The sequence below is a fragment of the Meles meles genome, chromosome 7 (assembly GCF_922984935.1).
Source record: "Meles meles chromosome 7, mMelMel3.1 paternal haplotype, whole genome shotgun sequence".
In the NCBI taxonomy this organism is placed as follows: Eukaryota; Metazoa; Chordata; class Mammalia; order Carnivora; family Mustelidae; genus Meles; species Meles meles.
The window spans coordinates 11,473,483-11,480,382 of record NC_060072.1 but is presented as its reverse complement, the minus strand read 5'-3'; the positions used below and the strand labels follow the sequence as shown (position 1 = coordinate 11,480,382).

Genomic DNA, 6,900 nt, shown 5'->3' with positions numbered 1-6,900 from the left:
GTCTGCCTTTGGCTCAGGTCGTGAATCCAGCATCCTGGGATCAAGTCCTTTACGTTGAGTTCCCTGCCCAGTGAGGAGCCTGCTTCTCCCTTCCCCTCCTCTTGTGCTCTTTCCCCATCTCTCAAATAAAGAAAAATATTAAAAAAGAAGAAGAAGATGCACAAAATGGGTGCCCACTGCAGAAGCCTCACCCAGAAGAAGATGTACAAAGTAGGCGCCGTCCCATCCCGGCAACCTGCTCGGGCAGACAGACACCAGCAGACACATGCTCGTAGCACAGTACTCTATTGTGACGCTCAGTGGAAAACATCTGTAAACCAGCTTACTGTAGTGGTGACAGCTATAACACATGCTAAGGCACTTTTATTATATAAAAAGGGGCTGGGGCTGGGAGCGCCATTCACTCCTTTGTGACAGCAACTGGGACCTGAATTCAGAGCTTCTTAGACATACGTAGCTTTCCTATATCTTCATGATTTGTTGAGTTTTCCTCAAAAAAGAAAAAAAAAGATGCCTTCTTTGCCATAAGTAAGTCTAAATGCAGCATATACAAAACAGTTAGGAATACAGGTAAATTCAGCAACCAGTGTAGACCAGTGTAGGACAAGCTACTCTCTTCTAAACATGGTTCCAAAGGATGATAAAGACTTGGAATTTTATCATTTATTATAAGGAGGGGGAGAAGAAACCTTTTTTTTTCCCTTTCAAACACATCCATGCAAATGGCAGATCTTTAAACCACACTGAGTCGACGGTGCAGATTATGTACCTTAGGCCCCAGTTCTGGAGTAGGTACAAGGTCATGTGGGAGGGCCACTGGCCCGTCCCAATGCTCTGGCTGTCAGACCTGGGACAAGTCCCCTAACCATTAAATATATTTGGTCCCCAAGAATGTTGGGACCCGATGGCCTTCCCAGCGTGGCCCCGAGACCCTGTCTGCTGGGCCCAGCAGCCCCCCAGTTGCAGGGGCCCGCTGCCCTCCACAAAGGAGGGAAGGGGGTCATCATTGCACTTGAGACACTCTGAAACAGGAAGGGGACCACTGTGGCGCTGCCCAGAGCATGTGGGGTGGAACGGCTCCTTCCTTGCACCCCACATTCTGTGCCCTGCACAGAGGGGGCGGCCCTGGGTCTGCTTTTATCCAATTGCCCAGGGCCCACGGGAGTGTGGGGCCAACGGGGCAGAGGTTGTGAGGTCGCCGTGTGTGATTGCCAACAGCAAAGGAGGAAGGGGAGCTGGTGGCGGAGGTGGGGGAAGGTGACAACTCTTCTGGGGTGCTGGGCTATCAAAACTATCAAACTATCAAAACTTCTTAGTCTGAAGATAAATAGATTCATAGAAAACTCTCTTTCCCCACCCCCAGTGGCCTGCCCTCCTTGCCTCACGGTCTTGTGCTATGCGGCAAGGGAGGGCTGAGATCCTGCTGGTCATTCAGTTCCCAGGCCGGGGCCCAAGACTCTGACTCTTTGGTATCGTGTGCTGGGGGTGGAGGGACGCAGAAGCGGACTGCAGTGGACGAAGCCAAATGCCCTCGGAAAGGCCGGGGCAGGGGGCGGGGGGCAGGGGGGGTGGGGGGTGGGGGGGTTGATGGGGAGGCGCGGGCTTGAGGTCTCCTGGCCGGGTGGGGAGGTCAGGACAGTCCCCAGAGGGCGGAGGAGGGTGCTGCAGGGTGGGGGGTGCTGGAAAGGGGAGGCGGAGTCATCTGGCGGTCTGTCCATCCGTTCCAGGCAGCAGGAGGAGAGATTACTCGGCAGCTTTGGCCTCAGCCCTATCTGCCTTGCCATCCACCTCCTCGTCTGAGCAGTCGCCAGCACCTTTCCGGGCCATCCGGCGGGGCACGACAAACGGAAGGTCCCCTCGCCTGGGGACAGAGGCACGGGGTCAGCAGGGCCGGCCAGGTGGGCTAGTACAGCTGGCACCCGTCCAAGCCATTTTAGATGGCCACCAGGCCCCAGCGCCCGGGGCACTGGGGGAAGAAACGGAGAAACACGGAGAAACAGCGGCTCCCACTTCATTCCAAAACAGCAGTGAGAAGCCGTGGGGAAGCCGGGGCTGACTGCCAGAGAGAAAGGCCCAGCAGCAGACGCGGTCACCCGTGGAGGCAGATGCCGGCCTGCACACCGATGCTCAAGCTGATGAGGGAGCAGGAGGCTGGCTGAGGACAAAGCAACAGCTGGCACCTTGCACCCCCTCTTCACGCGCTCCCCTCGGTAATACGTGTAGCATTCCTCAGGCACCCCTGACCACCAAACAAACAGTTCCCCTTGCTTTACAAACGTCCTAGAGATCTACAAACAAAGGAGTTACCTTGTGCTATTGATAATTTCCAGAGGCAAATAACTCAGTTCCTCAAGCCCTAAGGTCGCCCTCCCCTCCATACACAAAACTGAAGGAGGCTGAGGTCGAAGGAAACGTAAATATAGTTAAATCTCTTCTGAACCTATCTGATAGCAGAAATGTGACGTCCCACCGGGAATCTCCCAACTATCTTGATGTTAACAGCTTGCCAAAAGACAGCGTTGATCAAGCCGGAAGACCTCCGGGTATCCCCGAAGACCTTGGGGATACTCCCAGCACCTTGTAGGCCCTCTTTAGCATATGAAAACTCCGTTGAAACCTCCCTTCCCCTCACCTTCCCCCGACAGCAGGGTACAGAACCTGCCATCCCTCCCAACCCCGGGCAGCAGCTCTTTCTGCCCACGGATCCTGTCCCCGTGCTTTAATAAACCACCATTTTGCACCAAAGATGTCTCAAGAATTCTTTCTTGGTCATCGGCTCCGGACCTCACCCCACCGAACCTCACCTAGGTTCTAGAACTTCATCAAAACGACGCACCAGCAGGGGAGACGGAGACACAGTGACCGCACGCGGAACGAGACTCGACGCCTTCTCCGGATCGCGCACAATTAGCTACGGGCTAGAAGGCGGGCTCCTGTCACCTTCACACCGAAGGGAGAGAAGCAGCGAGAATCCCGGGGAAAAGAGCCTCTGCCTGCCCCGCCGGCTCCCCCTCCAGCGGCAACGGTCCCGAGAGCGCACAGCCGCGCCTCTCCGTGGGCACAGGGGCCGTCAAGGCCGCGGCGGGGGGGGGCCTCAGCGGGCGCCGACCAGGCCCCCAGCGCCTGCCAGGCCGAGCGGCCGCCAGTGCCCCACAGCCGGCCTGGAGCCCCTCTGGGCGGGCCTCGTTTTCCCAGAGACGGAGCGCAGTGCTCTCCCGGGAGCCCGGGGAGCGGTACCGGCGGAGGCGGCGCGGCATCTGATGCAGACAGGGGCGGCTTCTGGGACCTTCATCTGAAAGGAGCTTTCCCGCGCCCCGGAGCTCGGGGAGGGGAGGTCACGGGGCTCACCTGTGCTTGGTCTGGAGGGCGCTGACCTCGCGGTTCATGGCGTCGGCGGTCTCAGTGGCGTCCTTCAGCTCCCGCTGCAGCTTCCGGCGGGAGGCATTGACCCGCCCGGCCTCCTCCTCAGCCTCCTCCAGCTGCCGCTTGAGAAGCTTCAGGCGGGCGGACGCCTAGTCAGCCTGTGGAGACGAGCAGCCCCAGTCAGGCGATCAGGCACCAGAGGCCTACCAGGCCCCGCCGCCCGGTGCACGCGCTCGCACGCACGCACACGCTCCAACGTACGTACGCACACGCATGCGCACACACCTGGTCCTTGAAGTGCTCGGCGTTCTTCCGCTCGTCATTGCCTGCAGCAGCGCGTCCTTCAGCTTCTTCTCCGCCCGACGCACCTGTTTGCAGGCTGCCTGGCGCTCCCTGCGGGGTAGCGACGCGGCGGCTCGGGGACCCCGGCTCAGAGGGTCCTGTCAGAGCACACTGGCTAAATGACCTGTCCCCGGCCTCACGGGCATGTCCCCCACGGGGAAGCCCCCAGGCGGAGGCGGACCATCTCCACCCAACGCCCACGACCTGCTTGGTCTCCTGCGGGGGAGGCACGGCGACAACCCATTTCACAGAGGAGGAACCAGGCTCTGGGAGGGAGGGGACACAGCTTAAAGAGCAGGTACGTAGCAAGGAAAGGGGAAACTGAGATTTGCAACCCAGTGTGACCTGCCCGTTACCTCCAAAGACACCCCAGTCTTGCTGAGCCCACAGACTAGCTGCCCAAGCGGGCAGCAACCGCCACCTCTGCCTGATTCAGCCCCGAGAGACAGTTGTCCAAAGTCCCAACTCTAGAGGAGGGCCCGTGGGCTCCTATGAAAACTCTGAGAAGCCACTAGCGGAAGGGATGGGCAGCCTGTCAGGAGGGGGACAACAACCTCCGCCTCGGGCAGGAACAGAGGGGTCTGCAGGCTGTGGCAGGTGATGGGCATGACACCTGTGGAGGCCGAGAAAATTAAGGCCATCCCACCTCAGGTTTAGCTTTAGCATAAGTACAGCCATCTTAGCTCAGGCAGCCATCTCAGACCCCTGTGCCCAAGGGCTGAACTTTCTCCTACTTTAGTTCTAAGAAGCCCCACCCTGCTTTAGTAATCCCCACCCTGATTTGGTTCCAGAAAGCCCCACCCTCCTTTAGTAAACAGGAAGCCCCCACCCTGCTTTGGTTCCAGGAATCCCCACCCCGCTTTAGTAACAGGAAAGCATAAATACCCCTGCCTTAACTCAGCTCAGGGTCCAAGAACCTCCTCCGCTGTGTCGGGTATACTTGGGCCCAAGCTTAAGCTTGTGGAATAAACCCTCGTGTGATTGCATCGGTGCTTGGCTCCTTGGTGGTCTCTCAGACGTGAAAACTCGGGCACAACACACCTACTTGGTCTCGTCCAGCTGCTCCTCCAGCTGTGCGATCTTAGCCTCTATGGCCGTGATGGAAGCCTTGTACTTGGATTTGACAGCGCCCTCCATCTCCTACAGCTTGACCTTGAGCTCCTTGTTCTGGCGCTCCAGCTGCTGTCGCACATTCTCATTCTTCTGGGCGTGACTGCGCTCGAGGTTCAGGTCGGTGTTGATCTGGTCGATCTGCGGGAAGGAGGGCTGGTGACCCCAGGAAGGCTGGGGTGGGGGGCTTGCTGGGGCAGAAGCAGGGCCACTGGTTCCTCAAGAACCCCAGAAGACACTAGGCCCTCGCACCCCAAGCTCACAAGCTCTGGGCCCTCCTAGAAAAGGGTCCTCCCCCACAGCCAGGGTCCAGAGAATGAAACCAAGGGAGACCTTCACAGGTGCCAGGACATCTCTCTGAAGCCCAGGGAGTCCTAGGCTCCTGCCAGCATGGTCTGGGAGGAGCAGAGCCTGGTGCGGGAAAATGCCAGGCGGCCCTGGCCCCACCCATCTGCAGGTTCGCCTTCATCAGCTGGTCGTTCACCAGCTCCGTGTTGCCCTGCTCCTTCTCCAGCTTCTCCTCCAACTGGGCGATGCGGGCCTCCAAGCACCACTTCGCTTCTAGTGCCAGGGCTCTGGGTGAGAGCAGGGAGCTGTGAGACGGGGCCTGTCCCTGAGGATTGGCACCACCTGCCCTCAGCTCAACATGCCACACCATGGCTCACCCTTTGCCGCGGCTATTGGCAATCTCGTCGGCCAGCTCATCCTGCTCCCGCTGGGCCTTGAGCTTGGCACGCTCAATGGCTGCTAGTTCCTGCCATGAGAATGTAGACTGTGACCGTCTGGGATACCCCGAAGTTCCGAGAGCCCCCCTCTCCCATTCCTGGAACTCTGCAGTACCATGCTCTGCGAGCCCCTGGCCCTTCCTCTCAAACCCCTCCCAGGTCTGCCTCCTCCATGAAGCCCTTGCTCACGAACCCCTCTGGCTTACAGGGCTGATTCCTTCCTCTGAGACCATGACCTAGGCACTGTAAGGGCCTGGTTGGCCAGAGGGAGTCAATTTGTGTTAATGCAGTGAACTTAGATTGACCCTGCCCCTCCCAGAGGAACTTACTTGCAAAGCCTAGATACAAGGGCGGGTCAGGCCAGGTGGAGACTCCAATCAGTGGGGTGCGCATATATCTACTAGGGTAAATTGAAATTCAGTTGGCCACCCATGTGTTACCTAGCAGTTTTCTCTGTGTATGGCAGACCTAGCATGACTGTGCAGTTTTCTCTGTGTATTGCAATCTCACTGGCCACCTGTATATAGCCCGCTAAACTAACTCTATAAAAGTTAGTCTGTGAGGCTGGGAGGGGTCGCCTCTTTGCAAGAGACGGCCCTGACCGGCAAGTTTGATTCTCGATGCTTGGCGAGAAATAAAGCTTTGCTTGACCTTCACTTTGTATCAGTCTTGCTCCTTTGATTACGGACCCTAACAGTGGGGGCTTGTCCGGGATCAAACGACAAGAACTGAGCCAGCATCAGAATTTCTGGGAAAAGCCTCTGGAGGTCAGATCACGGGATCCTGTCTGTCTGGTGACGGAGCTCCAGGGTATGGCCCACTGGGGAGAAGCTGGATGCAGTCATGCTCCCCAGGGTTGGAGTGGATGCAGGGGACGCCCTATCCCTCTTCTGGGACCTGCCAGGGGGTTCGAATTCCCGTAGCAGGTCAGGGGACCTGCCGGGGGTTCGAGTCCTCCTGGGCAGTCAGGGGATCGCCAGCAGCTTTGAGTCCCCCTGGGCGGTCAGGGACCTGCCAGGGGGTTCGAGTCCCCCTAGGCGTTCAGGGGGCAGAGAAAACCCCACCAGTGGGTGGTTGCAGGAGACCGAGAAAATCTCCACCAGCCGCTGGTACCCAGCTTTCTCAGGGCCCTGTGTGAGTTCAAGCTCTACATTGGGCATGGATCCTACTTAAAATTTAAAAAAGAAAAAAAAAATAAGACAAGCAGGGAAGTAAGGTGTCCTTGAGGTTGCCCAGACCAAGGCAACATGGAATCAGGGCACAGTGAAGAAGACAGGAGCAGGAGCATTAGGGAATGGGGGGAGGGCAGGCTTTGGAGTTTGAACTTAGTCCTGTCCTTGGCTTCCCTTTCCTCCCTGCC

General features: G+C 57.9%; 1 pseudogene; it reads right to left on the bottom strand.

The window, feature by feature from the left end:
* Positions 1-1,611: 1,611 nt before the first annotated feature.
* Positions 1,612-5,488, bottom strand: LOC123946184 (annotated as a pseudogene).
* Between the last annotated feature and the right edge of the window lie 1,412 nt (positions 5,489-6,900).